This window comes from Lissotriton helveticus, chromosome 2_1 (assembly GCF_964261635.1).
Source record: "Lissotriton helveticus chromosome 2_1, aLisHel1.1, whole genome shotgun sequence".
In the NCBI taxonomy this organism is placed as follows: domain Eukaryota; kingdom Metazoa; phylum Chordata; class Amphibia; order Caudata; family Salamandridae; genus Lissotriton; species Lissotriton helveticus.
Genome location: NC_136059.1, coordinates 1,791,758,025 through 1,791,777,206, shown reverse-complemented (window position 1 = coordinate 1,791,777,206; position 19,182 = coordinate 1,791,758,025). Strand labels below are relative to the sequence as shown.

Here is a 19,182-nt window from a genome sequence, read left to right as displayed (position 1 = left end):
AGATCCTGGTGTTGATAAAGCCCATCTCTATGCAGGTTTCCTGGGAGATCGTTTTAATGCAATCTTCCAAATTAGTGACACTTAACGTCCCTTGAAGCCTAGATTAAAGCCAGTGAGCTCTGCCTCAAAGTCCTAAAACACTGGGCCAGATTTGTGATTTGACGGATGATACCCCGTCCGTCAGGATGGCAGAGGAGGTTGCAAACACAAGGAGATGATGGACGGAGCGCTGAAACTTTTCAGACACTCACCCCAATCACAGATCTGGGTTGAATCCATCATCGTTCTGTAGCTCACTTCGCTACCCCAGTTCAGACACAGCTATATGCAAATCAGCCTTGAACCTGTGCCTCATGGGAACAGTCCAGCCCGAACTGCCAAGCCATGTCTTGCCTGGACCGGAAACAAGCATACTGGGACCGGTTTCGGGCTAACAGCCCTCATCAGCCAGGCTAGCTTGAATCCAGTGGCAAAGTGAGCAAGGGACCCACGTCTGGGCATACCCTGCCAACTTAGGGCGAACAAAGCAAACACAAGGAGATGATGGACGGTGCCCTGAAACTTTTCAGACACTAACCCACAGTCACAGATCTGGGTAAAATCCATCATCGTTCTTTAGCTCACTTCGCCACCCCAGTTCAGACACAGCTATATGCAAATCAGTATTGACCCTGTGCCTCATGGGAACGTTCCAGCCCGAACTGCCAAGCCATGTCTTCCTTGGACCGGGAACATGCATCCTGGGACCAGTTTCGAATGTTACCTTTGCCATTTACACGGACTATCATCTGTCCAATTTAGATGACTTCTGGGCCAGCGATCATCTCTGTACATTGAATAAAAGATTTTATGGGACGTCTGCCATCGATTTTGATAGCCGTTCACCAAACTTGTCCCAAAGCAGGATTCTTTTCTGAAAAATAAAAAACTAATGGTTTCCATACCACAGGAGTTTCTCCCAGGGTGTGTGGTGAGAGCAGTCAGCAGTATTTAATTTTTGCGTTCTTCACTGCCAGGCTTTTCCTGGTGGTGATGGACATCAAAAAAAGACTTCACACTGGTCACTCCCTGTTCCTACTGCCAAACGTTTCCAAAATAGGGTGGGTGGCGTAACGTCCTTCCTCTGACAACCCCTACTTCATCAGACTGTTGGAGGGTGTTTTCAGTCAACAGAGCCAACGGGAGCTCTGTCAATGGAAACCTTAAGGTCCGCTCATCGCTGATCTCTAAATGAGCCGGGGAGACCGAGGGTTTGGCAGACAAGGCACTCCACTGCATGTGTGACAGAGTTTCTGATCTGCCAAACTCTATATCAGGCTTTTTGTTCTGAACTCTTGGATCACCCAGAGCTATTTTCTCTCTCTAATTATCTTATGCCACTCCTGGGTCCATACATTTTCATTACTAAGTACAGGAACATTTGGAGACGACTGTCCAACCTGGGGTCATAAAAGATTTTTATAGGGCGGGGATTTCAACGTGGCCCTAGAGGAGACGTTAGATCGCTCTGGGATGCGCGAACAACATTTGCGCTATGTCAGAGTGCTAAATACATTAATCACAGACAATCAACTCACAGGCTTATGGCGACATACTCACACGAACACACGAGAAGGCATGTGCCTCTCCTCCTACCACAACACATGGTCACGGTTAGATTACTGGATTGGATGCGCTTGCCTGTACAACTAGCTCTGCGCACCTCTCACACATGCTCCCCTATCACCCCCAGTACTCCTAATGCTGCAGGTCCCCACAGAATGTTCCCTGAGTTTTTGAGTGGCGACTCCCTCCAAATGCTTAACGGGATGCTGCCTTCAGAGAGGAGATCCACGCAGCGATCACTGAGTATTTTGCGCACAACATTGGGACAGTCGAATCGCCCTCCATGCTGTGGGAGGCGTTTAAAGTGGTGATCCGCAGAACCTCCATTGAGAAGCAGGCCAGGGTTTTGCAGGCGCTACGTGGCACACTAGGTAAACTTGAAGAGGAAATTCAGGTATTAGAGGGGGACTATTACTGGGCCCCTGACCCTGCCATACTTCGGCCATCAGAGAGAAACTCTCATACCTTAAAGAAGAGGCAGCGTGAGAAACTCACTATGTCAGTAAAGAGACAAGGGCGTGTAAATATGGGAAGGGAGATCATCCGGGTAAGACATTAGCCGACTTACTACGCAAGTCCCATGCCACCACATGTGTGTCGAAATTAAGAGATGCCGATACCCAGCTAATCTTTTTGCCATCACAACTACCGGAAGTAATGTCAACCTCTATGCTATGTTATACACAACCGGCCTAGATAGAGAACCGGAGACAGACTTTTTTGACATCATCCAGCTTCTATAGCTCTACCAAAGTCACAGAGAGTATTTAGACTCGCCGATGACACCGGAAGAGATAGCGCAGGCAATCGCTACCAATGCTGGCTGACAAAGCCCTGGGCCTCGATGGGCTAACACCAACCTTTTACAAAGAATATGCCCCTATTCCAATCCCACATCTCATTGAAATATATGATGAATCAATAACATAGGGGAAACTCCCCCCCTTGTTAAGAGCGGCAATAATAGTGACCATTCTTAAACCAGCCAAACCCGCAGACCTTTGCGACTCATATCACCCACTTTCCTTAATAAACGTAGATAATAAAATATATGCAAGTATTGGCAAACCGCTTGCTGCCCCCCCTGCCATTTATTGTACGGCAGGATCAATTGGGCTTAATCCCCGGTCGAACGACTTCTCACGATTTCCATACTATTTTCGTTATCATGCACCACATACACCCAGATCTCCCGGCGGTGGCCGCCCTACTGGACGTCACTAAAGCTTTCGACACATTAGATTGTCATTTTCTCTTTCCTCAGCTACGACTGCTGGGTCTGAGCCACAATGTCATCCTGAAAATTCAACTCTTGTACACTCTGCCTACGGCACATCAGAATAAATGGAGGCATCTCAGAGCCCATAAGCATTACCCGTGGCACTCAACAGGGCTGCCCCCTCTCTCCGATTCCATTCGCAATAGCGATGGAGCCACTTGTGGCTAGGCTAAGACAGCAGCACGCAGAACAAGGTATTGGCTTCACCACTCACGGCCTAATTGTTTCCATGTATGCCGTGATGTGGTGCTCTACATTAAAAACCCGGACACAATTTTAGAACCAGTAATACGAGAGGTGATCCGATATGGTGGATTCTCTGGGATCTAGATAAATTGGTCCAAGTCGATTTTATGCCCACTGACGGACTCAGCTGCGCCCTATGAAGGCGAATACTAGCTGAAATGGGAGGATGAACCAGTCAAATACCTAGGCATATGGCTGAGTAAAGACTCAGACAACCTATGGAGAGCGAATTATGGGCGCGCCATGCAGTGGTTGAAGACCCGGATCCCACTTTGTATCAAACTGCCTCTCTCACTCACTGGACGCATAGCAGTTGCAAAAATGGTGGTGATAGAGCGCGCGGGTCACCCGGCCAATAATTTCGCCACTTCCGGCTTCGGGCCCATATATTTCAAATCACCATATACATTGATCGGATGACCTCACGGTCTGCTATCAGATATTTGGGAATTCCTTTCGTTATTCTTCAGCGTACCCGACTTACCATCCACCGACACGGGTACCTATGACCACAATGGATCAGGGAGCTAGCTGTAAAAGGAAAGGCAGCAAAATACAAACCCAACAAATGACATTCAAAACTCTTTGTAAAATGACCACGGACAACTGGAAATTTTAAAGTCTTTATCTAATTTAGTAAAATTCAGAAATCATCAAATTCACAGTAATTAAGCAATCGATAATCAGAATAACAGAAAGTACATAGCTGAATAGCAAATAAGTCAGTGCAACCATTTATAAACTAATGGAACCAGGACACACTTAAATGAAGGATCAAGAATTAGAACGTTTAAGATGAATCACTAAAGATGGGATAGGCTTTCATTAGGACTAGTATTCTAGAATTATCTCAGAGACAAATGAGACAGGAGTTCGGGACATTCATATAACTATAGGAGAGTCTATGGAGAGAGAGGCACGCTATGCTTTAAGGCAAAAGTTCTTTAGACAGTTTAAGTAAGGAGGTTCTAGACCATATCAGGAAATGACAAACTGCAATGCAAAATATAATTTCTAACAGGTAGGGTAACATAGGAACACGTTATGAAACAAATGCAAATGACTTTATGATTCAATGGTTGCGGAAAGCATGGAAAATTAACATATGCAAAGGTATGTCTTTATTGAAGCAAAAGACAGAAATTCAGAAAGGTGCAGTTTCAGAGTTTTCAGAGTGATATTTACCTAGACTGGTGTGGAAACCAAACCCTGGCCACGGGTCAGTTAAGAACAGGAAACCCTCAAGGAAGGATACCCCTCAATGGACAGCAGGTGCAGAATGGACACCCAGGACAGGACAGGAAACCCTCAGATTAGGAATCAGGAAATGACCCTCGGACAGGACCCTCAGGACAGGACCAGCACCCGCAGTTCGGAAGCAACGCCTGCGCTCCACCCTCTCTGCAGCTATCGATCACGACCCCGATTGGGTCAGCGAACTCCCAGCAAAGTGCTCCGCCAGCACTTTAAGGTTTAGTAAAACCTTAGTCTATGGTCAATTTCGGACAGAGTGCTCCGCAGTACTCTGTATCTTCAGTCACCTATTGAGTGCGTTGGGTCAGTGACAGGTCAGCTAAACCAGACAAGTCGGACGACTTCCCTAGGTGAACCCAGGGTAGTTATACTGTTTTGGGACGGTGTACCACCCCCCCAATGTTGCAAAGTGTCAGAATCCCTCAATTTGGATTGGTCCTAAGGTAGGGTCTGGGTAACACACCAATCAGAATAGACTATTTGGAGGCCTAATTTACATCTCTGGGTACCGCCTAGCGAGATTGGGGTTCCCATGAGAAACTGTACGGCAAACAGTAGCGCAACACACTACATATATAAGGAGCAACTTTCTCCGTTCTCGTAGGGCAGAGGTGGCTTTCCCATGAGCATCTTGACTGTGGCTGCCAGCTGGCTGAGTTCCACTGTCCAATGTTGCCACCTTTCAGTGCTCCACGAGTATGCGCAGAAGGGACCTTCAATATGGCTCCCAACCGGTTCGGGCCCCCATTCCCCGCAGTACATGAAAAGTAAGCGAGAACAAATTAATACATAGAAATAAATGTATGTAAACACATCATTGGTTTTGTACTTTAAACTTATCATTATAAAAATATACTATGCAGTTTAAATGTTAGCAACATATACACTGTCACAAGAGCATCACCACGTTATTACCAAAGCTGTGTATTACGCATGCGCACCCTTTCCCACCAAACTTATAACTACGTCATGTCACGTGAGTGTGACTGACGCATGCGCAGAAGCCATTTACCAAGCGGCGGCCATGTTTTAGAGACATGGATTAGTTGTATTAGAAATACACGTACGCAAGCTTCCTCTACTTCGTTCGAATATAAAAATAAAGATTAGTAAGACGTACAAATTTTATTAATTGATTACACACGGGCGAGGTTCATGACTCGAGCAAGTCGCGATGCGAAGCTTGCTCTATCAATCCCCTCTTTGATGATATTTACTATCATCACAAAAATAATGGAACCAGATGCCAACTTCTTCACACCTTATACAACTCTATCTCTTCCAACAAGCGATTCAGTTTCTCTTTCTCATTTTTGGTAGGGTGAGAATTTTTCACCTTTTTGTATATCTGATTATTTATTTCCTCTAGTTCAAGCTCATCCACACTCCGTTTCACTCCTCTGGCATTCACTTGATGCTTTCTGGTGTGCTTACGGCATTTGCAACAGACAAATATGAAAAATAGGATAAGACCTATAATTCCAATTGGCATCAGTACCTTAAACAATAAGCTTTTACCTAAGCTAGCAAGCCAATGACCTACATTTGAGAGACCATCTACCAGTCTCTTCCAGGCACTGTCAACCTCGAGTGGTTTGAGTTCCTTTTCCAAATTAGTAATGTTTTTCACATATCTTTTGAGCTGCACACTTTTATCCAGAATATAAGTGCAACAATGTTGCGCCTTCAACATCCGGCAGACTCCGCCCTCTTTTGCTAATAAGGTGTCAAGAGCAAGTCTGTTCTGCAAAACCATTGATCTGATCGCAACCATTTCGGTATTGACCAGCAGAAATCCATGAGCTGTGTCCGTAGACAACACATCCACTATAGTGGACAATTTGCAAATTCTGTGAGTGTTCAGAACCACTCCCACTCCAGGTATCAGTGCACTGAAAATACTACCCATTATTTCACCTACGCTTTCTCTTTTACTACGCACTAAGCCATTAATATTTTCACTGCTTCCAGCAACTTCATTCACATGGTATATTTTCGGGAAGACCATGCCAAAATAGCAGCTTCCATACCAGTGATCCGGCAATTTGAAATAAGCCTTGTCTCCACATATATAATAAATTCCAGGAAACACAGGCTCTGACCCATTTTTGAAACCCCATCCTCCAATTACCTTGTAATTATGTTCACATTCACTGGAACCAATGAAAATGTTATTATAATAGCTAGTCTTCTCGCGGTGGAGACATAGCTTTCCTTTCTTTTCAAAATCCAGCAACAGAGCAGGACCCGCCCCACCTTCCATGTTCTCAGCCCATTTTGGCGTTTTCTGTCTCTCGTCATCTGCCTTTCTTTGTATTTTTATTCTCCTCTTCTCTGCCATGTTCAGGAACATCTTTTCCTGCTCACGCAAAGAACAAGTCAAGTTATCTCTGTGTGCGTCACCTATGTCGATATTACCTATAGTCAGAAAGTATTCGCCCATGTAGCGAGTAACGTCACTTTTGGTATGTACAGGATTCAAGTTCCCACGTATAGGAAGTTCAGAAAAGATCACGTCATTGTTAGAGTAATAGTACTGTAACGGTCCTCTTTTGTAAAATAAGCTTGCTAAAATGCTACAGGATATTCCATATGTCAGGGGCAGGTGATGGTATGTCACGCCTTCAGCTACAGAGGTAGGTAGCTTCATGCAGACATAGCAATCTTCGATTTCCATAGTCTCTACATAGTGTATTAACAAGTTTGCGAAAACATTTAAATGTGTCTTATTCTTAACTCCATGATAATGTAGTCCTCCCTCATCTGATGCTTCTAGGTCTCGTTTTGTTTGTTTGAGTGCTCTCTCATGTCTTGCTACACTCTGTGTTGTCAGCTCCTCATTGTCAGTATTTACAATCTCAGTAGGGTCAACATTAGTATTTTTGCTCACCGCAAAAGGAATGAACACTGTTAGTCCTATCCAAACTAATATCACTATAATTATGCTACATACACATACCTTGCAGCATGTTTTGCAACAACTGCGACTAGGTCTACCATTCACGTTTGAATCAGACATTTTGGCTCAGAAGAAGTTTCTCGACCCCTCTTTGTGTCTTTACACGAGTAGCTTACTTTGTGCAAATTCACGGTGGCTCGTCTTCTTCTTCGGCAGAGTACTCAGCGACTGGTTCTCCGTCGCTTTCGTCAGTTATATCAAGAGCTTCAAATTCTTCCAAAACGAGCGTCCATTCAGGAGACTTGTACTTTTTGTTTTGTCTTTTTATTCGATCGCTCCTTCTTTTGGAAGTGTCTTCTGGTTGTTCTGCTATGCGAGAACTTCTCCTTCTTCTGCACGTTTTTCTTCTACCGTTTTTATCCTCAGTCTCAATTTCTTTATGAATCCGGGCTCAATATGCTTTCTTTTCTTAAGTCTTTTAGTTGGCACTGAGATTTAGTTCTCTTCTCTTGCCCTTTTATTTTCATTAGTTTGTGGCAATTCTGCTTCTTCTTCCCTTCCTATCTCACTAGTTCCAGGACTTGCATCTATTTCTTCTGCCTGGTTACTAATCTGGCCTGGTTCAGGAGAATTTTGTGTTTGCTTTTCAACTGTCTCTGTTTCTGTGTCCTGAACACGTTCTTCTAATCCTGTCTGATCCTGTTCGAGCACTTCGTTCTCTTGATTTTCTTCCGCTCGAATCTCTTTACTTGGTCTAATCTGTCCCTTTTCGATATCAGGAGTCAGTGGAGGAGTATCGATCACTTGTTCTGTCCCTGTCTGACCTTCTCCTTCCTCAGTTTTGATGTGAATCTCAATACTCTGAGGTTCTTCGCCTGTGCCTTGCTTTTCCTCTCTATTCCATTCTCTACCTTTCCAAATTCGCTCTCTTGTTCTGATGGGGTCTTCGGTGAGGTCAATCAAGGGTATCCACTCCTCTGGCCATATGCTTGGCAGCTCGTCATCAGCTACTTCTGGACCAACTTCTGGGAACCCCTCAGCAGGCTGGACTCTTGGTAGCTCGTCATCAACTACTCCTGGACCAACGTCTGCGGACCCCTCAGCTTGACTGGTACTGGGCTGTACGTCGTCAGTTACTTCTGGTCTTGCTTCTGCAGGCCCCTCTACTGGACGGCCTTCTTCTCCAGGCTCCTCGTCTGGTAATACCTTCTGGGTGTGGCTGGCATGGATCCAATGGGGTACACCTGCACACTTCACTGCTGTGGTCGTTACCAGGATCACTTGGCGCTTCGGTCCCCACCTTGGTGCCAGGCAGCTCGACCGAGTATGCTTCTTTATTTTGACCCAGTCCCCTGGAACCAGTTTGTGGAGAGGAGTCGTTGGATTGGTGACGGCGTCTTCTCCGATCTGGCGAGAGATATAACGTACTTGGTCACCTAATCTCTTGCAGTATTCAAGCACCAAATCATCAGTAATACTCAACAATTTGCTTCCTGGTACCCATGCTTGTCTCATCACTCTTCCCATCAGGATTTCATGAGGGCTCAGGCCTGTCTTCCGGTCTGGAATACTTCGGAGTCCCATCAGAACCAGAGGCAGGGCCTTTACCCAGGTCATGCCAGATGCATCACACAATTTCGCTAGTCTTGTTTTGATAGTCCCGTTTATTTGTTCCACCACTCCAGAAGCCTCTGGATGATATGCACAGTGGAGTTTTTGCGAGATCCCAAAGGCCTTACAGAGTTGGTCGATCACATCATTCTGAAAATGTCGGCCTCTATCTGATTCAATAGTGACTGGAACCCCGAACCTAGGTATCAGTTCTTTCAGTAAACACTTGGCTACTGTCAGTGCGTCACTTTGGGGAGTAGGGTAAGCTTCCACCCACTTTGAAAATAGGCAGACAATGACAAGGACATAACGCTTCCCCTCACAACGTGGCATGGTGATGAAATCAACCTGTATTCTCACAAAGGGACCTGCTGACCTCCCAATTTTCCCCAGTTCCACCATTGTTCTCTTGCCTGGATTCATTTGTTGACATGACAGGCACCTCTGGCAGAGGGACTCTGCTACCTTCCTGAATTTTTTGCTATACCAAGTCTGTTGGAATACCAGAATCATGGCGTCCCTACCAATGTGTGATCCCTCATGTATCAATCTCGCCATTGTGCCAAGCAAGTGTCTGGGTAACACAGGCATACCATTTGGGCCCAAGATGACACCATCCTCACGTCTTGGTCTACACCCTTCTTCCTTCCACTTCTCTCTCTCTTGCGAGGGTGCCGCCTGCTGCCATTCTCTCACTTCTTCCCATGTAGGCACTTCTTCAAACACTCGAAGTTGGCAGCTGTTTCCAGGCCCCCCCCCGTTTTGGATTTATGATATATCGATCCCTGGCGCATAATTGTGCCACTCGATCAGCAAAATCATTTCCCAAGGATACAGGGTCAAATTCCTTCTTATGGGCAACACACTTGACCACTGCCAATTCCTTTGGTAATTGGATTGCCTCTAAAAGGTCTTGAACAACTTTTCCATTTCGAATAGGGGTACCTGATGAAGTCAGGAACTCCCTCTGTAGCCATAATTGGCCAAAGTCATGCACAACTCCAAAACAGTACTGACTGTCAGTATATACTGTTAGGCGTACGTTTTTCCCAATTTTGCAAGCTTTTATCATAGCGATCAATTCGGCTACTTGTGCAGCCTTTACTTCAAATAAATAACCTGCTTCTACAATTTTGGTTAAGGAGACTACCGCATAGGCAGCACTCAGGCCTCCTTGTTCATGTCTTAGGCATGAACCATCCACAAACAATTCCATGTCATGTTTAGGCAAAGGCGTTTCTTTAATGTCTGGGCGTGGTTTTGTGCAAAATTCTGTTAAATCAATGCAGTTATGCTCATCTTCCTCCCCATCTTCCATATCCATTGAGTCGGGAAGCAGAGTTGCGGGGTTCAGAATGTTGCACCTGACAATTGTTATGTTTGCAGCACCCACGAGAATCCTCTCGTATTTAGTCAGCCGACTAGGGGTGAGATACTGAGTTTTCGTTCTCGTTAACAAAATTACCACTCCATGTGGAACATACACAGTTACAGGATGTCCCATGACAATGGATTCACTCTGCTCTAAACTTGTGCAAGTAGCAGCTACTGCTTTCAGACATCCTGGTAATCCAGCAGCCACTGGATCCAGGGTGGCAGAGAAATATGCCACTGGCCTTCTGGTTGTGCCATGTTCTTGAGTTAGGTCTGACAACGCGCAATTATCGCGAGTGTCACAGAATAGGGCAAATTCCTTGGAATAGTCTGCCATTCCCAACGCAGGGGCTGTACACAGACAATCTCGCAATTTTGTAAAGGCTGTTAAGCTTTCATCATCTCATTCTACAATATCTGGTGTTCCTCTCTTGGTCATTTTTATCAAGGGCCTAGCTAGGACTGCAAATCCCACAATCCATTGCCTGCAGTATCCTATCACTCCAAGGAACATTCTGATTTCTTTCTGAGTACGGGGTAACTGCATCTTTTGAATTATTCTCACTCTTTCTGATGTTACTTTCCTGATGCCTTTCTCTATCTGGTGCCCCAGATATTTCACTGATTTTGCACAGAACTGTAATTTTTCAGGGGCCACTTTATGTCCCTTCTCACTCAGGTGATTCAGTAGGGCAATGGTGTCAATCACACAGTCCTTATGACTTTTGGACGCCACCAAGAGGTCGTCAATGTATTGCACCAAGACAGAATTTCCAGGTAAGACCAAAGTTTCCAAGCATTTTTTCAAGATCTGATTAAAGATAGAGGGGCTCTCTGTGTACCCCTGGGGGACCCTGTTCCAGACATACACGTGACTGTTGAAAGCAAATGAGAAAAGAAATTTGCTGTCTGGATGCAAGGGAATGGAAAAGAATGCATGACACAGGTCTATCACAGTGAACCACTCAGCATCCCAGGGAATCTGGTACAGAATCACTGCTGGGTTCGGGACAATAGGGCAGCAAGGAACCACTATTTTGTTTACCTTTCTTAGGTCCTGCACTACTCTGTACTTGCCACTAGGCTTTTTGATGCCCATAATCGGTGAGTTGCATGGGCTACTCATTACTTCCTGTATGATGTTTCCTTCTAGCAATTTTTGTATTTCCAGGGCAACACCTGCTCTCACTTCTGCATTCATTCTGTAGGGTTTAGTATTAGGGTATACTGCATTGTCCTTGATGGCTATCTGGATGGGGTCTACGTTTTTCATTAATCCTACATCTTTTCCGGTAAAGTCCCATACCTCTGGCTTCACTGTTTCTTGGAGTTCTTTGGGCAAATCCTGCATAGTCATTCGCTTAATTTCTGAGTCAGGTCTGATTAACATTAATTTATAAATGCCATCTTCATCTGGGGTCTGAATTTCAACACCCTTTGGTGTGCAAAAGAGGGTACAGTTCATTTTGCACAGCAAATCACGTCCCAGTAAGTTCACTGGACTAGTGTCACAAACGACAAATCTATGCATTTCTTTAAAGTTTCCAATTGAGATCTCCATGGGCTCGGTAACAGGAGTACTAATCAATTGATTAGATACACCCACTACTTGGATGGCTTCTCCCGAGAGGGGTAGGTTTGGAACGTCCACTGTTCTCACAGTAGAACGGGTAGCGCCAGTGTCCAACAGAAAAGTGACATCATTTCCGTCAACCTTTCCTTCAATGTATGGTCCGGACTGGTCTACCGGCAAGGAGGCGCCAAGTACGCACTCCTCGTCCTCCCCTCTCAGGCCCCGTCAGTACTGGTCATCACAAAGGAAGGTATCATTTAGTAAATACTGCGAAGTTGCTGTATTTCTGTTCTCATCGCATCCCCAGACTTCTACGTCATCACCCTGCGGGGATTTTCCCTTAAATACTTGCTTTGGTGCTCTGGGCAACTGAATCGTTTTTACCTGTTGTTGGGTCTTTCTTGGTCTTTCATTCTGCGTCTGTGGAGTTAAATCAGGTGTTTTGGAGTTATCATCCGGCAAATAGGGACACTCGTCTCGCCAGTGTCCAATTTCTCCGCACTGATGGCAGGGAAATTTCTTCTTAGCCTCCTCCCTGCTCATTTTGGGCCGGGGCTTTCCTCCACCCCCTCCCCCAGGACCTTGGTTCTGAGTAGTTTTGGCCATTTTATTCAATTGTTTTTCCTGCTGTTCTGCGAGCTTCACTTGAGCCCACATAACCTTCTCCTTGAGAGCCTTTTTCTTTTCTGCCATCTCGTCCTCACAGTACTTTGCGTACCGTAGGACCTCATCCATCTTTTTAGTATGCCAACAGATTTTGTTATCTTTTATCCACTGACAAATTTCGGGTCTTAAACCATTTACAAACCTGTAAATAAAATGTGTCATATCCTTCATCTCGATGTTATCTATACCACTGTATGTTTTGAACACCTGCAACAGCCTTTCATAAAAGGAGTGCACTGTCTCATCTCTTTCCTGCGTGGTTCTGTCTATCTTGGTCCAATCAGTTTCCTTTGCTGGCACTTTTAGTTTCAGATGCTGAATTACCTGTTCATATTTTCTCATTACCTCCTTCGATGGTTCCCCTGTTCTTTCATCTCTCGGGTATTCCTCACTAGGCCAAGCTATGGCTATCTTACACTCGGTCCACAGATCTACCGGGACCACAATGTCGAAAAACCCATCCAGGTCTTTCCACAGGCATTTTTGCACCTTTACGAACCTTTCCACCTGCCTGTACCAGTCAACTGGCTTTTCGCGCAATTTCGGGAAATCGTTAGTAAAGGACACAATATCCTGTCTGGACCATGGAACGTGCACATATTTTCCACCTGGTACCTCGCGCATAGGGCATAACTGTTCTGGTTTTTCAGCTTCTTTTAGCAAGAATTCGGGAGTTGCCTGCCTAGACCTGGCCTCATCCTTTTTCTTGGCCCATCTGGCTTTCCACCTTTCCACATCTCCCCATTTTTCCAATACTGTCAATAGTTCTTTGACCTGTGCTTTCTTCCCCGACATATTCAAGTTTTCCAAATCTTTGTCTGAGAAATCTGCCCTGTATGGTTTTCGCAGCGGTTTCGATCTTGAAATATCTATTCCCATGCTAGCAGCAGTGTCTGTCAGTTTTTCATGAAGTACTCGGGTATTTCGGGTGAGACTCTTGCAGATAAACAGCATTTCGTCTTCAGAGTAGGTATTTAATCTGTCTAATCCTACGTTTCCTGCCATCAATTCCTCTATTTCTATTCTCAGCTTGTAGAGATCTAAAGGTTTCGTTGGGGACGCTTGTTTTTCCAATTCTTGACTCCATCTTTCGATTTCTTCAGGAGTCACCAATGTGACACTCTTAGTACCTGAGGTCGATTCCATCTGAATTTCCCTCGCATTAAAAGTATTCTGTCCTTTCGGTATCCTTTTTCCAGTCTTTCTAATGGGCAGATCTAGCAGCGAGACCTCCGACTCGCACTCACTTGTCTGGTCATCTATAATTAAGGGTTCTGGTCTGGTCGGTGCAATGACAGGAGTAATTACTGGAGTTTTCGGAGTCCCTTGACGGTCCCCGTACAGCGGAACCACCGGTCCGATTGTTACTGGGATCGTCAAGGCCTCAGGACTTGCATTTAGCTGCGACATTTTCTGTATTATCTCAGCTCTCTGATTTCCTAGCGCTTCCCGCTCCTTCTCTTTTAATAACCTGTCCAAAGTGTTTCCATGTAACACCTGCGGGGTTAGAATGGGAGCATAACTCGGGGCAGTGGGATGTGTTTCACTTGGTCCTCCACCATAATTAGGTTTCTGAAACAGACTTCCTGTGCCTAGAATTCTCGGATCTTCCTCACTCTGGGGCTGTAATAACGGCATTCCTGAACCCACGGACCTCACCTCACCTCCATAAGGGGGACGAGGGAAAAAATCTCCTTCACGTGAATATCCTGTCTCCCCACCTACGGGTCTCCTGGGGTAAATACTTCTGGTTTCTACGGGTCCCAGATTCTCAGTATAAGGAGGAATTAGATAATCCCCTCCTACACTTGCGGACCTGACCTCCTCCCTTTGTAGGGGTCTCCGGGGAATATCTCCTGCACTCGAAGGTCGGTGTCCCTCATTATAAGGAGGAGGACTTCTCATGCATATGTCATCTAACAATTCGTCATCTGATTCTCCCAGGGGCCTCCAGTGCTTGGACTTCTCTGTTCTTTTCCCCCCCCAGGAGGATCTTCTGCTGGCATCATGGGAAACAGACCCTCAACAATCATGCTCTGTCTCCACTGTTTCATCTTTTTGTCTCTAGTTTCTTGTCTCAGTTTTGGGTAATACTTTGTCAGCCCTTTATCCATTCGGGGCTTTTCTCTCTGGAAAGCCTCAATCTCCCATTCCTCTAATGCCTCATACTGCGTTAGTCTCGGTCTGGGATGTAATTTATTCATTCGGGTTCTTAAGTTGAATAAGATCCTACCATTAAAGGTACCTTCTAACGGAAAGGCCATTATTCCGTCGTCTTTTGTGTATTTCACCCAATTTTCTAACCACACACACGTATTGTACCCTCTGTCAAACATCATGAAAGAGGCGGGAGTATTTGGTGGTGGAATAACAATGCCCTCTCTAGTTTGAATCGGCTTGTCCTTTTTGAAGTAATTCTTTACCTTATTTACAAGGGACATTTTTCGCTTATTTCCATACATAATGCCGTATCTATTAGCCTTCCACTGATCCCTTTCAAAACCTAGGTTTCTTGGATCGGGTCTAGTCTCTGGAGTATACGAGTTCCACATACGATTTCTACGCTTAACTTTGTTTACAAAATTTCCTCCAATCAGAATGCGTCTTGCAATTCCGTGCGACCAATGGGGTGCACAAGTTCAAATAGTTTCAGCCAATGGGTGCGCGGCCTTTTCGCGAGACAGTTCTCACGCTTCGGCGCTCACCCCTCCTTTACAATTCCAGCCCCGCTACCCGCCCGCTGTTTCTACCAATCCCAGCGCGGCTCGGAGTGACGTCAGAGACGCTTCGCGACTGACTCCCTCCCTTCACAAGGTAACGGAAACTTTCTTTCTTTCTAAAGCGCTAGTGCTTGGTTATTTTACAACGAATACACATTCGCCACAGTGCTCAAGTGTCTAGACAGGAAAGAGTTGTTTTACTGCAAGTAAATTACTTCCATTTACTTTTCACACGCTGCGGGTAGACCTCTTCCGCCTACCCTTCACTCTAGCATTAGTGAACCTGTTACTTCCCTAGACCCATCCACTCTTTCCGGGATATATCCGAGTCTAAGGTTTCCCAGCGGACCCCTTTGCTTTCACCCAAGCTCCGATGAACCTGCTACTCTTCCGATGTGACCCTTACTAGGTTACGCCACTATTGGAATTTTGCCGATGAACCTCGTTACTAACATTTATTCACACATGTATTCAGAAAAAACCCTAGTTAGTGCTTCCGGTCCTTCCTAACCTGCACCTAACTTTCCTTGAGCCTGCGACCTCAAGGCAATGGATTCTATTCACCACTTGCCATTCAATTCCCCGGGGAGTTCCGACAACACTTAACAAAACGTTTTACATACGCATGGATTAATACATATAACAATATAAGAACAAGAAAAAACAATTTTCAAACAATTGATAAATTTCAAAAGCATCGCACCTCAAGAGAGTGATCAGGTCCCCTGAAATGGCCGCTCTTATAGCAGCAATATACTAGCAGCTACCGACTTTGACTTAGCTTAACTAGTCCTACCCAACCTTTAACTATTCCCTAACCATAACTCTGCTACCAGAAAATACTGATAGAGCGCGCGGGTCACCCGGCCAATAATTTCGCCACTTCCGGCTTCGGGCCCATATATTTCAAATCACCATATACATTGATCGGATGACCTCACGGTCTGCTATCAGATATTTGGGAATTCCTTTCGTTATTCTTCAGCGTACCCGACTTACCATCCACCGACACGGGTACCTATGACCACAATGGATCAGGGAGTTAGCTGTAAAAGGAAAGGCAGCAAAATACAAACCCAACAAATGACATTCAAAACTCTTTGTAAAATGACCACGGACAACTGGAAATTTTAAAGTCTTTATCTAATTTAGTAAAATTCAGAAATCATCAAATTCACAGTAATTAAGCAATCGATAATCAGAATAACAGAAAGTACATAGCTGAATAGCAAATAAGTCAGTGCAATATTTGAAAGAAAAGTAATTAGGAACTGGTTTTAAATAGAAGGTAAAAGAGGACAAATGACAGCAAGAACTATTGCAGAACAAAGTGTGTGATACAAAAATATGGCTTTTATTTTATTCTATACACAATATCGTTATTTTGTTACAGGTAATTATCGTGTGCATGCCTCCACTATACATGTGACTGTCAGTCTACATATACATATACTTGTTATTACATCCTATACACATTTCAAGGTAATTAATTTAGACTTGAAGGTTGTGTGGAAGATTGTTTCAGCACACTATACATAAAAACATGGCTAGATATGACATCTACGCGCGTTTCGGCTGGGGGCCTTCATCAGGGAGCCATGTGAGTATCCAAATGGACCTGGATAAATAAATGATGCTGGTTCTCACAGGAGGATAGAGAGATCTTGACCTATAGGGAGTATGTCTTTAAGACGTGGGCGCTGTATAGTAGGTTATTTTGTGTGTTTTATTTCTCTTTCAGTCGGTGTCCTGCTATCTAACGGCAGACTTCAAGTTTGGAACTGCTGTAGATTTAGTTCGTAGGTGCTCTAGGGTAGATCTCTGAGCGTTTCTTGTAGCGCTGACTATCTTTAGCTTCCGTCTACTGCGTTTGCGCTGGGGGTCTACAGGTTTCTAGGGTTTAGCCGATGGATGCCGTCATGTTAGTGACGGTGCAAGGACAATCTGATGGTTGTCTTTTCTTAGCTTTCCAATTAGGGGGTCTGGTGGCGTCTAAACATGTAGAGCCAGGGATCGAAACGGCTGAATGGAGACGGCTGTATGTGAACCCTTGCGGTCAATTTCAATAGTGGGCACGTCTTTAGCTACCGTCCACTGTATTTACGCTGGGGGTCTATAGGTTTCTACTGTTTAGCCGACGGATGCCGTCATGTTGGTGGCGGTGCGAAGGCAATCTAATGGTTGTCTCTTCTTCGCTGTCCGATTGGGGGGTCTGCCGGCGTCTAAACACGTAGAACCAGAAATAAGTCAGTGCAACCATTTATAAACTAATGGAACCAGGACACACTTAAATGAAGGATCAAGAATTAGAACGTTTAAGATGAATCACTAAAGATGGGATAGGCTTTGATTAGGACTAGTATTCTAGAATTATCTCAGAAACAAATGAGACAGGAGTTCGGGACATTCATATAACTATAGGAGAGTCTATGGAGAGAGAGGCACGCTATGCTTTAAGGCAAAAGTTCTTTAGACAGTTTAAGTAAGGAGGTTCTAGACCATCACCACCCCTTGTTGTTAAATATTTTGTCCACCCTAAGCGTGGAAGGGTATACTCAGATGTGAGTCCCTTGCTCATTGCACCATCAGGATTCAAGCAAGCCGGGCCGACGACGGCTGAAATGCCAGAAACCGGTCCCCGGAAGCTTGTTTCCTTCCCAGTGTAAGAATTGGCTTGGTAGTTTGGTTTGCCCTGTTCCCATCATGCACTGGGACAGGAACAGACTAATTTGCATATAGCCAGGTTCTGAACTGGGATGGTGCAGTGAGCTAAAAAACGGTGTTGGATCCAGCCCTGATCTCTTGACTGGGTGAGAGTATTCTGCTTAATTCAGAAACTCTGTCCATCACCACCCCTTGTTGTTAAATATTTTGTCCACCCTAAGCATGGAAGGGTATACTCAGATGTGAGTCCCTTGCTCATTGCACCATCAGGATTCAAGCAAGCCGGGCAGACGACGGCTGAAATGCCAGAAACCGGTCCCCGGAAGCTTGTTTCCTTCCCAGTGTAAGAATTGGCTTGGTAGTTTGGTTTGCCCTGTTCCCATCATGCACTGGGACAGGAACAGACTAATTTGCATATAGCCAGGTTCTAAACTGGGATGGTGCAGTGAGCTAAAAATTGGTGTTGGATCCAGCCCTGATCTCTTGACTGGGTGAGAGTATTCTGCTTAATTCAGAAACTCTGTCCATCACCACCCCTTGTTGCTAAATATTTTGTCCACCCTAAGCGTGGAAGGGTATACTCAGATGTGAGTCCCTTGCTCATTGCACCATCAGGATTCAAGCAAGCCGGGCCGACGACGGCTGAAATGCCAGAAACCGGTCCCCGGAAGCTTGTTTCCTTCCCAGTGTAAGAATTGGCTTGGTAGTTTGGTTGGCCTGTTCCCATCATGCACTGGGACAGGAACAGACTAATTTGCATATAGCCAGGTTCTGAACTGGGATGGTGCAGTGAGCTAAAAAACGGTGTTGGATCCAGCCCTGATCTCTTGACTGGGTGAGAGTATTCTGCTTAATTCAGAAACTCTGTCCATCACCACCCCTTGTTGTTAAATATTTTGTCCACCCTAAGCGTGGAAGGGTATACTCAGATGTGAGTCCCTTGCTCATTGCACCATCAGGATTCAAGCAAGCCAGGCCGACGACGGCTGAAATGCCAGAAACCGGTCCCCGGAAGCTTGTTTCCTTCCCAGTGTAAGAATTGGCTTGGTAGTTTGGTTTGCCCTGTTCCCATCATGCACTGGGACAGGAACAGACTAATTTGCATATAGCCAGGTTCTGAACTGGGATGGTGCAGTGAGCTAAAAAACGGTGTTGGATCCAGCCCTGATCTCTTGACTGGGTGAGAGTATTCTGCTTAATTCAGAAACTCTGTCCATCACCACCCCTTGTTGTTAAATATTTTGTCCACCCTAAGCGTGGAAGGGTATACTCAGATGTGAGTCCCTTGCTC

The 19,182-nt window shown here is 45.2% G+C and overlaps 1 protein-coding gene across 2 annotated transcripts in view; it reads left to right on the top strand.

Annotated features, from left to right (window-relative positions):
• Window positions 1-19,182, top strand: part of ZGRF1 (zinc finger GRF-type containing 1) — an 829,426-nt gene that overhangs the window by 311,573 nt on the left and 498,671 nt on the right. The gene's annotated exons all lie outside the window — the stretch shown is intronic.